The sequence below is a fragment of the Acomys minous genome (genome assembly GCF_964271855.1).
Source record: "Acomys minous genome assembly, chromosome: 13".
NCBI classification, from domain to species: Eukaryota; Metazoa; Chordata; class Mammalia; order Rodentia; family Muridae; genus Acomys; species Acomys minous.
In genome coordinates, this window is record NC_140495.1 from 55,275,320 (window position 1) to 55,291,974 (window position 16,655).

The window sequence follows — 16,655 nt, forward strand, 5'->3', positions numbered from 1 at the left end:
CTGCCTGGACCTTTACAGGTGTTTTCTAACTGGAAAAAAAAAGTGGTACTCTTTGGTGAAGTTGAACCAAGGCATGGAGGATGTTGGTCTGGTGATGCTCGGGGAAGCCAGGCCTCCCTGGGTTTGAGAGATCTCACGGGTTCCCAGGTCAGGGATGGGAACGGGAAGCTTTGGAGTGGCAGGAGTCACGAGAGAAAGGTGACAGGATGCGGAAGCTGATTCCAAAGCAGTCTGGCCACCATGAGTTTGCAATTAGGCATCTTCCAATAATGGCCTCAACTTTACAGAATCTGAGTGAAGGGTGCTGTCTTAGTCAGTGTTCTATGGCTATGAGGAGACACTGTGACCTCTTATAAAGGAAAGCATTTAATCAGGGCTGGCGTGCAGTTCAGATCATCATGGTGGGAGCATGGCAGCACGCAGGGACGCAGGCAGGCAGACAGCACTCAGGCAAACAGGCAGGCAGGCACGTAGGCAGACAGGCAGGCAGGTAGACAGCACGCAGGCAAACAGGCAGGTAGGCATGCAGGCAGACAGGCAGGCACGTAGGCAGACAGGCAGGCAGGTAGACAGCACGCAGGCAGGCAGGCAGGCAGGCAGCACACAGGCAGACACGTAGGCACGCAGGTACGCAGGCAGGCATGGTGCTGAGGAAGGAGCAGAGAGTTCTCCATCTGGTTCACAGGCAGTGGGAAGAGAGAGACTCTGGCCTCTGCATGGGCTTTTGAAAACCCGGGGACACACTTCTTCCAACAAGGCCACACCTTCTAATCCTTTCAAACTGTGCCACTCCCTAGTGACCAAGCGTTCAAATCTATGAGCCTCTGGGGACCATGCTTAAGCCATGACAGGTGGAGATGCCACTCTGTCCTACACACAGTCAAGCGCACGATTCTTCCTTTTATTTAAATGACTACAGTTCACCCTTACCTATTAAAATGTTAAATTGTTTGTGATTTCTCTTTTCCTAAACAGAGATTATGCCTATAGATTCAGAGGAAAACAACAATGTAACACATGAACTTGTACTATTTACCAGGGAACTACAGCTCAGCAGCTCTCCTTCTAGGCACAGTCTCCCAAAACAAGCTGAAAGCAGCACGCACACCATGCACACCATGCGCACCACACATGCGCATGCACACACACACACACACACACACACACACACACATATATATATATATATACACACACATATATATATATGTATATATATATATATATACACACACACACACACACTCGAGCATACCACACACACAGGCATTCACACACAGAGGCACACACACACATGCACACACATGCACATGCACACACACCTACACACATGCACACATACATGCATACACACATGCACACACACACACACACATGCACATACACACACCAGCTGTTGTGAACCACAGTACTGTTCACAATAGCTGAGATACGCAGACAGTCCTGGTATCTACACAAACAGGTAAAGAAAGGTGGTATGTGCACACTGTGGAATGTTATTTGGATAGAAAACAGAAAGCCCCCAGTTTGCTACAACATGGAAAGATGGAGAGGATATTGCGGTAAGAGAAGGAAGACATAGAAATAAAAACATTGCAAGGCTGTACTTATTTGTGGGAATTTTTTAAAGAGGGTGTTAGATATAAAAGAATAAAACATTGATTATCAGGTTATAGGGGGACTGGGCACATATAGTTCAAAGAAGACAGAAGATGTGTAAAAAGGAACAATTCAAAAGATCTATCATAAGACAGGCATATTTGGTAAAATTGTGTCGCATACAGTATTTTTTTCTAGATAAGCTGACTTTAACTGCTTTTTGTCACACATAGAAAATAACTATGTGAGGTGATGGCTATGCCAGCGTGCCTTACAATGGTGACTTTTTCCTTTCTATGCCTCTCACAACATCATGCTACAAATGCTAAACACATGCCACAAAACATCACAGAGCTGCATCAAAAGAGAAAATTATCCCTGTCTCTAACATGTGCCCCAGCGACATTTACTACTGCATTATCAAGAAAACATTTTGAAAGCATTTTGTCAAATAATTTGTGGTATTAAAAGATCAACTGGTGGGCATTCAAACCCAGGGTGTAGTACACAGGCTTGGATGAACTTCAGACAAGCAGGCCCTCCCTTAGAGTGCATTATTAATGAGCGTCTGCCAAGTTGGTGTCTGTGGAATTGCAACAAATAAGGGAGTTACCCTGATTGGCCAGGCAGGGAACCGGAAGTGCACATTCTGAACCTGGTGTGCCCTTCAAGGCCACCTCAGCTGGTACCAAAGCCAAGTACTTGTTCAGAAGAAGAAATTCCACACCCAGCCTTTTCTTCTCTCAGCTTTCTTTCTACTCTGTGGCCGTGTGTGTGTGTGTGTGTGTGTGTGTGTGTGTGTGTGTGTGTGTGTGTGTGTCTGCATGTATCTGTGTGTGTCTCTCTGTGTGTGTCCTCTTGGCCAACATTACAAAGACCGTTAGCTGCCCAGGCTTGGGACTTTGTCTACAGCATGCTCATTTGCTGTCAGGGAGATAGGCTTTCCTCAACTGGGCCTGAGTCTCGTGGTGGGTTGCCCTCCTTGAACCTGGGGTTCTTTGCTGAGGCTCTAGAACAGCCCTCTAGACTCCCCTGACCCCTCTCCAGTGTCCCCTAGAGTCAAAGTCAGTGGACTATGACTTCTGGCTTCTGGGGGCTATCTGGTCACCAGGAGTATCTAAGCTGCTGCCAAAGAACCTTCTACACAGACACTGGGTAACTCTCACTGGTTTTTGCAATCAAAGGAACCATCTAGAAGACCTCTAGATACAGCACTCTGGGCTTGGCTGTATCATGCACCACGGCTACGTTCTGAACCATGATAGCACAGCTAACACTTGCTCTTCCGTGATTCAGCCATGCTGATGGTTTGAGGTCTGTTTCACTTGGTCCCTGGTATGGTACAAGTAAGGTCTCTGGTGTGCTTTCAAGACAGTTCATGGGATGAAATCAAAAGGTTCACAGTTGAAGATGATCAGGCAGCTACAAAGGGCTGCCTGTGCCAAGGCTCATATCACATTCGACTCCCTACTGAAGTCTGTAATGATAATTAGGAGAGGCAAATGCCTTATGAATGTAGGGCTGTGTGAAATGGGCATGGAAACACTCACAGGAGGCTGTCAAACTAGGAAGCCCGTGCACATTTCACAGCTGCCGAGACCACCTCAGAGGAGAGGATGCTGTGTGGCCCTGTGTGGCTCAGTTGGTCAGGGATACAAATCTGTCTCTAAACCCACTGCCACAGAATTTTCTTTTAACCAGTTTGGATGGACCTGTTCCCACTTGGATCTCACACCACCTTGTCTGCCTCAGCAGGGTAGATGGATGGGACAACTCTTACTTGTCGATGAGCTACAGCAGTGGTCCTCAACTTGTGGGTCTTGGTGCCTTTGGAAGTCACATGACCCTTTCACAGGGACCACCTAAGACCAGCTTGCATATCAGATATTGACATTATGATTTGTAACTGGAGCACAAATACAGTTATGAAGTAGCCAACGAAAATAATTTTTGGTTGTGTGTGTGTGGGTCACCATTAGGAATTATATTAAAGGGCCGCAGCATTAGGACTGCTGAGAACCGCTGAGCTAGAGTCATCCAGATGCGTTAGATCTATGAAGGTGGGGGCCTCATGCAACGCCAAACCTCTTCAGTTCGTTTTCCCCATGGTCTGTCATTTTCCTGTCCTTTCCCCGGTCTCAGAAGATCAGCTGCCTTTCCTGGATCTAGGTCCTCTTTCTCACAGGACCCCTGCCCTCAACACTTGGGAGCAGAGGTCACCTGTGTGCATCTGCAGTCAGCAGTAAATAAGTGCTCTGCTCGCCTTAGGGCCTCAGCCCAGTGGATTCTGTCTCATGGTCGGCTGTGGGAGCCAGGGCGGTGAGATGACTAGAGACAGATTTCCGTCTTGAGTTCCTGACACCACAGGCAGCGAACTAACAAGCAGCTGGGATACACGAGGCTCCCCTCCCCCACCAACCACACGTGAGGTTCTCAATGAAGACCTTTGTGGATGGCAACAGATGGAAAGTCGGTGACTAAGGCTGGGGCAGTGGAGTTGTGCGGAGAGCGGCTATTTAGTCTGTTTTCTGTTTCTATAACATAATACCCAAGACCTGGTAATTTATGAAGAACAGAAGTTTATTTGATTCATGGTCCTGGAGACTCAAACGCTCAAGAATACTGTGCCAGTGCTTGCATAGCGCCTGGTGAGGATCTTCCTTTGGAACCGTAACATGGTAGAGGGCATCACCCAGTAAGATGGAGTGCAGGGTGCAAGCTTAGGTCTTTCTTTTCTTACAAACCCACAAATGGCATCAGTGGGGCCCCACCTTCGTTCAGCCCTAGAAGAAACTCCTTTCAGAGCCCCACCTCCAGGTACCACCAGTCTATAGACTCAGCAACTCACGAGCTTTGAGAACCACATTCATCTTACAGCAGCAGCTAAGACTCAGGCCCCTGAACCCCTCAGGATGGGTGGAGACTGTGACGTGCAGCTACAGCAGAAAGGGCTGGAATGTGAAGTCCACTGAAAGGAGAAAGAGGCAGGCCCTTTGCTTCATGTTCTTCTGAAGACTTCTTAGCTTTTGAAGAGAAGCATAGGGCAGGACCGCAGCTAAACTTCCTCACCTCACTGCCTCCTAGTCCCACAAAGCAATCACAGGGTTCACTTCCGGAGTGAGCGCTGCCCTCTCCACCCTAGAGGAAGGCTGCAGAATCAACCTGCATTTCCCACATGCCTGCCTTTCAAGTCCCAGTCATGAGGAAGACAGGAACAGAGCCAGTGAAAGCTGAGGCCTAAAGTAGGCCTCAGCACCTGGGGATTGTGGCCTCTGTGGAGACTTGCTGATCATGGAGACTCAAACAGAAAAGTTTGTCCTGGCAAATGAGGAGAACAGCAAATGATGTGATCCATTGCGGTGTGGTGAGGAAACAGGATTCGTAGCACTTTTGGCACTAAAAATAACATAAGAGGCCTCACTTCTGAGGTGCACTGCATATGGCTTTAACCTGTCCCCACAGTCTCCCTGCTGGCATCATGTGGCCTGAAGTTTGCTTTCTGTGATACTTGACTCTATGTGGGTGGTTTTCCTCCCCTCACTCGCCTTCCTTTTTGTTACTTCATGGGAAGATCAGCCCTGAGGAAGCTTTTATGCACTGAGCTATTGTTCTGCATTTAAGGCAATAAAAAGTATACACTGCTTAATCTGAACAAGAGACCAGGTGACTGGAAAATTCCAGAAACTTTAAATCTTTGTTTAAAATGCCAAAGTAAACAGCCTTCAGTCTGCAAAACTAACAGAAGGCAACCCCGTCCATTCCTCCCAGGCACTGGTTCCAGTAGCCACACAGGGCGGGACCATGCTGAACACTGTTCTTGCTGCCCTGTTCTCAGTCTATGGGATGCTGAGCTCTGGGCCATTCTCATCCTCACATCTGCACCATCCCCAAGATGCACGCATATGCAGAAGCCTTTAAAAAATAGGTTACTTATTGTGTGTGTGTGTGTGTGTGTGTGTGTGTGTGTGTGTGTGTGTAGGGGCTGTGTGGTCTGTGTGTGTATATACGTTATAAAATGCATAAGGCAAAGGTAGAATTATAGAAGTCTAGTATCAGAGGCCTAGTAGAATACAGAATTATAGAAGAAGTAACAGTTTTCAATAAAAAGCAGTAAAATATATCAATCACCTAAAAAGTAGCTTTTTGGTCTTTATAAGAGAATTTGGAGAAACCTTTTCAAATTCTCTCTCATTGGTAAGTGACCAAATCTTACATCGACTATACAGAAAATTAAGCTGCAAAGACCTGACTTTAGAATGGTATGTCTCATGTCACCAAAGAGAATAAACATGGTCTATTCCAATTCCACTCAGATCCCTGGATGGAGAAAATAAAGAAACAGCAAATAAAGCCTCCAATGCTGTTTTCTATAATCCTAACAAATTGCCGTGTGCTTTGTCATATCAGTTGTGAGATGAGATATGCCAGACCATCATAGAGTTGTGAGATTTTCTGAGTGGTCCAGCACATTTTTGCTTTGTGTATTTTATGAGTGTACACACACACACACACACACACACACACACACACACACACACACACACACAGGCTAAAGTGTTAGTAGAATTGGAATGATGAACTTTGCTTTTTTATAGATAGACCTGTGTCGGGAATATAGGAAAACATGGTAGATCCTTCTGAAAAATGGCGAAGAAATAAGGATGCTACATTTGTGTTCTCTTGCCCCTCCTTGTGACACGGGAATAGATACCAACACTTTGTGGCATAGAGTATATTGGGCAAGTGAGCAATCTAGTCAACCCACATTCAAGGTCAGACATGCACTTTACAAAGAAAGCCTTTCATGTTTTCATTGTTTTCCCTGTGTGCCACATGGCAGCATAATGCCATTGGAAACTGGTGGACAAAGAGACATGCCTGTTGGGCGACAGCCAGGCATGGATGGAGGAGGGATTCAGGGCCCCACCCCTCACTGCTGGACCACTTGTTACTGATGGATTCAGGGAGGGAAGTCATTGCATTAGTTACAAGCCCAGCAGACTCCAGCACACAGATCTAAGCCAATGGCCAGACAGTTACTGAGTCATAAAAAACAACAACAACAACAACAACAACAAAAAAAAACAACAAAAAAACAAAAAAACACCCTGATAGTCCTGAATCTGGGAAGAGCCTGGTAGGAGGAAGGAGAAAGGGTTAGATAGACGTGGAGAGAAATGAGAGAGGAAAGAAGCCCTCTGAGAAGCCAGAATTCATTATATACAAGTATGGAATTATTAAAGAACTAATTTAATTAGAAAAAATGGAAAGAAAGATGCATCAAGCTCTTCTTCCGGAACATTTTTCTTACAAATATGGCAATGAACTCACACAGCACAGAAGGGACTCATGGGTAGCTTATTCCTTAGGAGTGTCTGAGGAGAAGCAGAGGGCAAGAAAGAGTTCTCTGTATTAGCAATTGTTCCACTTTTTTCCATTTCTGGTCTCAAGCCTGCATCTCAGCACTCACTGGAGTTTCTGTTTTTCATCCTCACTCAGGGTACAGGTAGACTTCAGCAAAGAACACTGAGAACAATCCCAAGAGAGCGGCACGTGTTCCCCACCCATGAGAGGAGAGTGGAGGCCTGGAGGCTCACCCTGGGAAATCAGCTGAGAGGCGGGTCTCCGGCTGCAGTTCCAGAAGCAGCAGACGTGAGGGCTGGGGGCGGGGTCTAGACAAGTGCCTATCTTGCTAGGACAGTCCAAGCCCTTCTTCAGCATTGCTCCCAATGTCACCTTCCAGTTTGGTCCAAACCAAAATGCCTTTGCTTCAAAGCCAGATGTTATCGTTCTGGGCAGAGGAACATCAGTTTGTAAGTCTAATGGAAGCTCCATGGGTTGGAGGTTCGGGTGACAGCATCAGACACTGAAGTTGTTCCTCCTCCAAATTCTTCTCTGAGATAGGTCAAAAGGCTGGTCCTGGGTGTCCAGGAGCTGCTTTCTTGGCTTAGGCAGGAAGGAAGAGTTTGACCAGGTTACCTGAGTTTAAAAATGATGTCCAACAGAGTAGATGTTAGCCACCAGTCATCGGACCACAGGAACTATGTGAGTCACCCAAGGAACAACAGTGAGTGGGAAACACCAGCCTAGGCACACACAGATGCTAAGTAGGAGCCATTGTCAGGCTGGCAGAGGAACGGAGGCGGCGTCCCGATACAGAACAGTAGCTTAGGCAGGTAGAGAGCACCCTCCCACAAACTCTTGGCTCAAAGAGCAGAGTTTTCATAGGTTCAGGGTTCTTACGCCTAAGACTATCTGGTTCAAATGAGTATTATGTTGGCGATTTCCAGGATGTGGTCCAGGTCACTTGTGATCACTTCTGCAGTGCGAGAAGTCAAAACTAGTCTCTCTTTCCACTTTAGTTTCATAATAACACAAGGCATTGTTTTTCTTTTTGGATCTCAATTTTCTCATGAATGTGCAGGGGAGTTCCCAGGGGTTACCACTGTGTGATGTTTGCCTCTGAAAGCCAGACACTAAAGAGATTTAGAAAAATTAAAGTGATGCCATCCTAACTAAATTGTACTGTTTTAGGAAACAGTTATTTTGTGTTTAAATGAACTTGTTACTTGAAAAGGAATAAACAAACACTCAAAGCCTTTCTCACTTTGAGTTTCTAAGATGGCAACCATCCACACATGGGATTCTCAATGCTTTTTATTCATTTTCCTCTTCCTCTTTCCCTCCCTCCCTTTCTTCTGCTCCTCCTTGTTTCAGATTGCATCTCACTATAGATTCCATGCTGGCCTTGAACTTGCCATCCTCTTGCCTCAGCCTGCTTCAGATGCAGAAATGCTCCTCTCAAAACTTTTGAAGATGCCAGGGGTGCGGAGACAAGCCAGTCTAATGCTTCTGTTTCAACTTTTCATGGTTAAATCCTTGGTTTCAAACCAGTGCACTCACTGGGAATATCCATCACTGTATAAACTATAAGACTGGGGCTGGGGAGATGGCTCAGTGGTTAAGAGCACTGTCTGCTCTTCCAGAGGACCTGGGTTCAATTCTCATCATCCACATGGCAGCTCACAACCATCTGCAATTCCAGTCCCCAGAGGATCCACTCCCCTCTCCTCACCTCCATGGACACCACACACATGTGATGTATAGACATACATGCAATAAAAATACCTATACACAAAAAATAAATATTAATTTAAAACCAAGACTATAAACTATTGTGCCACATTTTGGTTGTTATATAGATGTATGGGCCATAGGAAAGTGGTGGCAATCATTTGGTTAGTGGTGTCATCCTTGTGCCTTAGAAATGGCTCCTTGGTCTCAAAGCCAGGCATGTTATGTGTGTCCCAAATTAGGCTTCTCATGGTGTTATTTATCCCAAAGACTTGTTGGCTGATCAAATGGAACGCAGCTTGGAACCATCACAATTAAATGTTGTAGAGGCTTCATTTGCAGTCTCTTAGGAGGCATGGAATCTCATTAAATGACACTATTTTGGAAACTATCAGGACATTTTTGAACAATTTGGATATACTCCTAATATTTTATCTCCATCGACTGCCAAGGCTTGGAAGTTAATTGAACACATGACTGATACAATAGCACAAAATGTTGCTCTGACATTCAGATGAGTCTTCTTTCTCAACACAAGCAACACACAAACCAACAAGCCAAGCAAGGGGGAAAAAAAGGTTTTTCCATATATGCTCTGAACTATTTACGACCTCTGAAGAGATCTAATGCTAACTCACAATAATGTTAAGCAGTAGCTCTCAACCTTCCTAACACTGAGCTTTTTAAAACACAGTTTCCTCATGGTGTGGTGACACCAACCACACAATTACTTTGTTGCTGCTTCATAACTATAATTTTGCTACTGGTATGAATTTTAATGTAAATACCTGTGCTTTCCAATGGTGTGGGGTGACCCCTGGGAAAGGGTTGTTCAACCCCCAAAGGGGTTGTGACCCACAGACTGAGAAACACTGATCTTAACCAACTGACTTCCTGCTGAGTCTCTAGCTACTGATGTGTTGCTCAAGTGCTCAGCTTCTGCCCAGACTGCAGCACGGCGCTCTCACTGTTCTGTGGGTGTTTGACTTTGATCCTAAATGACTCACAAAAGCCTCATCCCCCTGCCTCATGCTACTGAGAAGTAGGGCCTACTAGAACGTCTTCCTCGCTGGTGGGCGGTGGGCTGGTTCAGTAAGAGCCCCAAAGGACTCACTGGAGACACGCTATTAAAGATGGGTATGGGACCTTGGGCTTTTTTTTCTTCTGCACCGTGGCCATGAGGTGAGTGGCTTTATTTTCCTGCGTGTACTATGCTGAACTGTATCACCAGAGGCCCCCAAAAGCAGCGGGAATCATCAGTTGCTGGTTGAAACCTCCAGAACTGTGAGTCAAAATAAACACTTTCTCTTTATAAGCTGATTATCTCAGCTAACATACCCCTTCTCAGTACACTGGGAAATGTTTTTGTTCATCCATGTGTGGAACTGTCTTCAGCTCAGAAGCAGCAGGGTACCAAGTAGACACGTGCTTTGAGCTGAATGTTTACACTATGGAGGATACTATAGAGCAGTAATACATCAGCAGTCACATTGTGAGATAGAATCCAAGGAGTTCCGTATACATCACATATATAACAGGATCCATTAGAGCTCACAGATGGAAAAGACTAAAATAAAAACGATCAAAATGACAAAGAGATAAAAATATTGGCACAAAACATTTCTTCACCATTGTGTGAAATTGGTCTAGCAGTATTTAAATATGCATCTCGTCAGCATCTATAATTTCCCACCCCAGTGCTTAGATAGTAGGATAAAAAAAAAAATGGAAACACTATTTAAAGTCATTCACATACCATCCTGACCCATTAAATGTATTTCCGCAGCAGAAGTTAGCGGTGGGGTTCATATACTGAGAGAAGCAAACGGTGCATCGAACACAGGGTGCAGTGTGTGCGTGGGGCAGCCAAACAGGCGTTTCTGTACCTGCCAGGATATCCTCTCCCTCCCTCTCACATCCTCATCCTTTCCCTCCCTCTCAGTACAATCAGTCATTGAGAAAAGGACTCCTGAGTAGGCACATGGGGTGTTCACCAAACCAACTGACCAACCAACCATCAAGCTGTGGGGAGGCCACATTTGGTAGCTGGGGTCATTTTTTGGGAACACGGATGGATAGACATCAAAGTGACCTCCCTGCCCATCTCCCCATTCCCCCCAGTACTGTAGGCACTCATGGTCACTTCCTCACCGTGCTATGTCAGTTTTGTTCTAATCTAATCTCTTGTGCTCGCTTTCTTGTTTGGAGGGGCATGCCAGTTCCACGGAGGCCTTCAGAGGCATCAGATCACCTGAGCAAGGGGGCGCTGCCATCATCACACGGCTCTTCACGGGCTATGGTCCCTGATAGAGAAGTGAATCCAAGTCCTCGCTAACTGTAGCAAGCTCTTCATAAGCTGGTACTAATGCCGCCAGCAGGTGGGGCAGGTCGAAGCCTAAAGAGCTGATGTTTCTAATGTGATGATGGCATCAGCTGGGGGTGCACACAGTGAGTCTATACAAGGGAGTCTCACTAGGAGTGACCTTCACCTGTGCCTTTCCACGTACAGCTTTGGTTCAAACCCACTGAGTACATGGCCAAAGCCTATGCATGTGCTAGGTGTAGGGGAGGCTTGTCACAACCTATACACAGCTCACCTCCAGCCATGCATAGAGCGAGCTCTGGCTACCCACCAGCTTGTGTCTAAGTATCTACACTGTGGGGATATGGCCATGGCAGTCCTCGATTTAAAATAAGAATGAAACCAAGCGGCGTTGAACACTCCCAGTGCAGCTTGGGACCTGATCAATGCCAGCTGCTTCTCATTTAGAAAAAGAAACTTACTCAGTAAACTCCACCCAAAATGCCACAACCAACCTACATCCACTGAGAGGACTGAGCCGGATGCGTGAACGTTGAATCTCTCTCTCTTTCAGCCTGAGAGAAGCAAGTCTCGTGACTGAACCACTACGTGTTTGTGAATTAGGTGTCGACTCAGCGGCTGGTCTGGCTTTGGTTTGGTTTATTAGCCCATTTTCTGATATTATAGAGAAGTGCCCACATCTGGATAGATTATAAAGAAAAGAGACTTATTCTGGTGAGTTTTGGACTCTGAAAGTCCAGGGTTAGGTGACCCCGCCCCCATCTACTCAGCATCTAGCAAACCATCCCCAGCTGCATCACAACATGGATGAGAAGCGGAAAGGGAAGTGGTTGTGTACAGGAAACTAAGCATGTGGAGTGGCTTTGCTAAGCAAACATTAAACAACAAACAAATAGCAAACAAACACACAAACAGCAAACACAAACAGCAAGCACAAACAAACACACACACTCTTGTAAGAGCTGAGTCACTCCCTGAGGCCATCATCAATTCCCTCCAAGGACAATGCCACCATGTCCCAACCACCTTCCACAGCGTCCAACTCCCTAAGGGGGCTACAAGCAGCAGCACTGCCACTCTGGGGTTTAGTGCTCAACACCTATGGGGACATGTTCTGACAAATTCAAGCTGTAGCATCCTCCTGGATTGAGGCGAATTCTTCTCTGACAGTCGCCTGGGATGTAGAAATGTTGCAGTGACAGCATCTGTCATAGACTTTAATCAATAATATGGTCTAAAAAATATTTTCTTTATGTAAATGGCTGGTCAGACGGTGCTGGTTGGAATAAACAGTTTTGTTAGATTTGTTTATTTTATTGTATGGTTATGAGTGCTTTGCCTGCATATGTGTGTGTGTACCATATGCATGTGTGTGTACCACATGCATGTCTGTGTGTCTGTACCGCATGCATGTCTGTGTGTATGTACCACATGCATGTGTGTGTGTATGTACCACATGCATGTGTGTGTGTGTGTGTGTGTGTACCACATGCATGTGTGTGTGTGTGTGTGTGTGTGTGTGTGTGTGTTGTGTGTACCACATGCATGTGTGGTGCCCATGGAGATTAGAAGACTGTTTTTGATGTCCTGGACCTGGAGTCCTGGAACTGGGGACAGTTGTGAACTATCGTGTGGGTGCTGGGAAGTGAACTCAGGTCCTCTGCCAGAGTGACAAATACTCTTGACTGTTGAGTCATCTCTTCAACCTAGTGAAGACTCTTTTTAAAATTATATGCATGTATGCATGTCCTTGTGCGTGTTTGTGAATGAGTGTGGTGCTCATGGGACCCAGAGGAGGACATCAGGTCCCTTGGAGCCGAGGTTACAGAGCTGCTGTGAGCCACCTGGTGTGGATGCTTGAAACAGAACCCAGGTCCTCTGAAAAAAACCAGTAAGTGCTCTTTACCACCAAGCCATCCTTCCAGCTTCTGGTCTGTTTTACTTTTTAAAGATTTATTTACTTTGGTTATATGGTTGTAAGTGGTTTGCCTGCATATATGTCTGCGCGCTGTGTGGATGCTGTGCCTTCTCAAGTTACAGGAAGTTGTTAGCCATTGTGTAGGTGCTGGGAATCGAACATAGGCCCTCTGGAAGAACAGCTAGTGCTCTTAACTGCTGCGCCATCTCTCCAGCCACCCCCTGTCTGTTCTGAAGAATTCTGTTAATCTTAATATTCTTAATGTATCTTTGATAGCAAAAAGTTTTAATGCTACATATGGGTACACGCATGCCCATGTATACATGCTGTGTTCTTAGCACTGCACACACATATACAATGTGACAAACACAGTTTGATGCCTTCTCTACTGTACTGGAGTTAAGTAATCATGAGATGATACAAGAAACTAATCTATTTATATTCCTCTTTCTCGATAAACATAGCAAGGGCCACAGCCAGAAAACGGGGCCCAGGCCTTTAAAATCTACTGTGAAAATGCCAAGTATCTGCCAAGTACTGCAGAAGGAAAACAAGGCAGTTTGCAGCACTCACTACTCAGGAGGACCTGACTCAAAACCTGGGGACAGGAAGGCTTGGTCCTTGAAATAAGAGTCTCAAGCCCGGGCTTGCCTAAGGCCCAGGTTCCTGTGCCCACTGCCCCCTCCCATCACGGCCTGGCTACCATTCAACGTTTGAGGCTCACGGGCCCAAACTAGAAGTCTGGATCACTCCTGTCAAAACCTGCTTCTTCCTTCTCTCTGTTTATTATCTCCACCTCCAGCCCCACCCCCACTGCCATATCCCGTCCACCGAGACTCTGCCGGCTCTGGCTTCCTACCCACCTTACAATTGGCTATAGTTTCCTTCCACACCATCACTCTCCAGCCCAAGCGGCCGTCCTGTGCTTCAGCTAAGCTTTGTGAGTCCGTTCAACAAACCTTCAAAGGCAGTCACAGTAGTAAACAGTTTGAAAGCCGCTCGGGCTGCTCTCCAGCTCAGCATCCTCAGGTATACAGCTCATCACTAAAAGGAACCTGGTAGATGGTAGGGCTGGAGCAAGGATGGATTACAGCGCCATATATATGTTCAAAGAGCCATGAGGACACATCAGAGGTCAGCGGAGAAGGGCTCTCACAAGTCAAGTAAGGGACCACCTGAGCATCAAAGTTTAGTTATAGTGTATATAATACTGTTTTCTTCGGACCATAAGACACACTATTTCCCCCCAGAAGTGGTGGTGGTGGGGAAATTAGGGTGTGCCCTATGGTCTGATTGCTGTTTTTACTGTTTTTTCTTGTCTTACTGCTCTAAAAACTGGGTGCCTCTTACAGTCAGGTGTGTCTTATAGTCTGAAAAATATGGTAACATAGGAATCAAGTTGTAATTACAGCATACAGAATAACACAGGAATCCATACATTCATGCTGATTTAAAGAAGTGGATGAACGGATGAGTGACTGCGGGAGACATCAGGTCCCTTTCCTTCTTCCAGATTACAATGCAGGGAGGAGGAAGGCGGGTTAGAAATGTGTCACTGGGCAGCTACTACAGTGATGGTGCCTCAAAGAAGGATCAATGGACACTGGCTGGAGATGAGCTGAAAGAGAAACTGTGTGTTTATGTAGCTTTCTGTGGGGGTTATTTTTTGGTTTTTCAAGACAGGGTTTCTCTGTGATGACTTGGCTGTCCTGTACTCACTGTGTAGACCAGGCTGGTCTCAAACTCAGAGATCCACCTGCCTCTACCTCTTCGAGTCATGTGTGCCCCCGAGCCTGAAGGACCTTACCTCAGGTCCTCCTGAGTGAGTAGTGCTTCAAACTGCCTTGTTTTTGTTCTGCAGTACTTTCACATGAACTCTGATGCCCCATATTTGGCCATGTCCCTTGATGGGGAGGCCTGATGGTACTCGGAGGAAGGACAGCAGACTACCAAGAAGAGACTTGATACCCTAGCATCATATTCAGGGGGAGGAGGTCACCCTAAGTCATTGTCATAGGGGAGGGGAATGGGGTGAAAGCGGGAGCGAGGGAGGAATGGGAGGATGCATGGGATGGGATAGCAAATGAGATGTAATATGAATGATTTCATTTTTCAATAAAAAAATTTCCTGTCTAACCAGCTGACATCGGCTACTGCTCCGAGGCATCTTCAGCACAAGACACTTCAGAGTACATCAGATGCCTGTAACCCCAACTGCTCTTTGAGTCACCCTTCCCTTTATCTTATCTCATAATCATTTTAAGATTTAAAAAAAGGATTTATTATTTATTATGTATACAGTGCTCTGCCTGCACATACACCTGCAAGCCAGAAGAGGGCATCAGATCACATTACAGATGGTTGTGAGCCACCATGTGGTTTCTGGGAATTGAGCTCAGTACCTCTGGAAGAGCAGGCAGTGCTCTTAACCACTGGACCATCTCTCCAGCCCCTATTTTAAGATTTTTAAAGTACGTGTGTGCAGTCCATATGAGGTTTGTGTTCATGCGTGCAGGTGACTTTAGAGACCAGAAGAGGAAATCAGGTCCCTTAGAGCTGGAGTCACAGACTGCTGTGAGCAGGCCAACATGGGTGCTGGGACCTGAACCCCGGCCCTCTGGAAGTGCCCATCACCAGTGACTTGTCCCTCCAGCCCTCATGAGGTCTAGTGGTCTCTTCCGAGGGTAAAACTTCCCCTGCCTCTCTCTGCCACTCAGGTCTCAGCTTAAATGCTCCGTCCTCTGCCCTAGACTACTAGATCAAGCTCCTCGCCACGGATCACATTCTGCAGTTTGCCATTCAAAGTTCCCCCTCCCTGCAAGCCTATGAGCCAGTTGTTCTCAACCAGTGGGCTGTGACCCCTCGTGGGTGTTACAGAGCAGACACATTTACATTATGGCTCCTAACAGTAGCAACATTACAGTTACAGAGTAGCAAGGACTAATGTGTTAAAGGGTCTCAGCGTTAAGGAGGTTGAGAACCATTACTAAAAGCTCTGGGCTCTGCGCGCTCATTTCATTTTCATCTTCAAGGTCCAATGCCCAATGGTAAGAGGCTCTCACCTGCAGAGACACACCCAGGTCTCTATTCTTAGACAGTCTTTCTGCATAAACAAATTGATTTTATTATTTTATTCTTAATACCTTGTTTCCTCCAAGAACTTAACCTTGCAATTTGACATAGTTTTTTTGTTTGTTTGTTTGTTTGTTTGTTTTACCAAACATGTACGTGTTTTGGGGAAGATCTTCTCAGAGATTAGGGTTGCTATATTTAAACCCAAGCACTACTGCAGAGCGAGTAGGGCAACTCTTAAAGTGATGACCCTTAAAGCAACTGATGCCAGTAGTTAGGACTATTTTCATAGAACAGAGAAGATGATTTTTAGAAAGTGGAGTAGGGAGTAATTAATTTCACATAATAGTCACACTGGGACCTATTGTGAGCTGTGACGCTAATCATGTATTTCTTTTCTGTAATTAATTTTTATGCTCGGTCCTGGGAGCCTCCACTGACTTCCTTGGAACAGCTCCTTGCTCAGCATTCCTGGCTCTCCCGGCCCCACCTTCCCCAGGCTGCTCTCTTTAAAGACAGGGGACACACAGACAACCAGAAATAGATACTCACCCAGACACATTTCAGCTTGACCAATGCTTTCCTTGCTTGGAAAGGTAATTATAGTAATTAATACAAGCAAGGGTGCGTCTCAGAGCCGATACGTTCTTCTCTGTAGCTTTTAAAAGT

At 46.0% G+C, this 16,655-nt stretch overlaps 1 protein-coding gene across 8 annotated transcripts in view; it reads right to left on the reverse strand.

Moving 5' to 3' along the window:
• Positions 1-16,655, reverse strand: part of NPAS2 (neuronal PAS domain protein 2) — a 178,118-nt gene that overhangs the window by 126,773 nt on the left and 34,690 nt on the right. The window contains exon 1 of one of the 8 annotated variants that reach the window (XM_084752942.1): positions 7,197-7,218. The exons of 6 other annotated variants lie outside the window; for them this stretch is intronic. The gene's annotated coding sequence lies outside the window, so the exon portion shown is untranslated. Of the gene's footprint in view, positions 1-7,196; positions 7,219-16,655 lie in introns of those variants that run through there. One more of the 8 variants, XM_084752938.1, reaches the window with a different exon arrangement.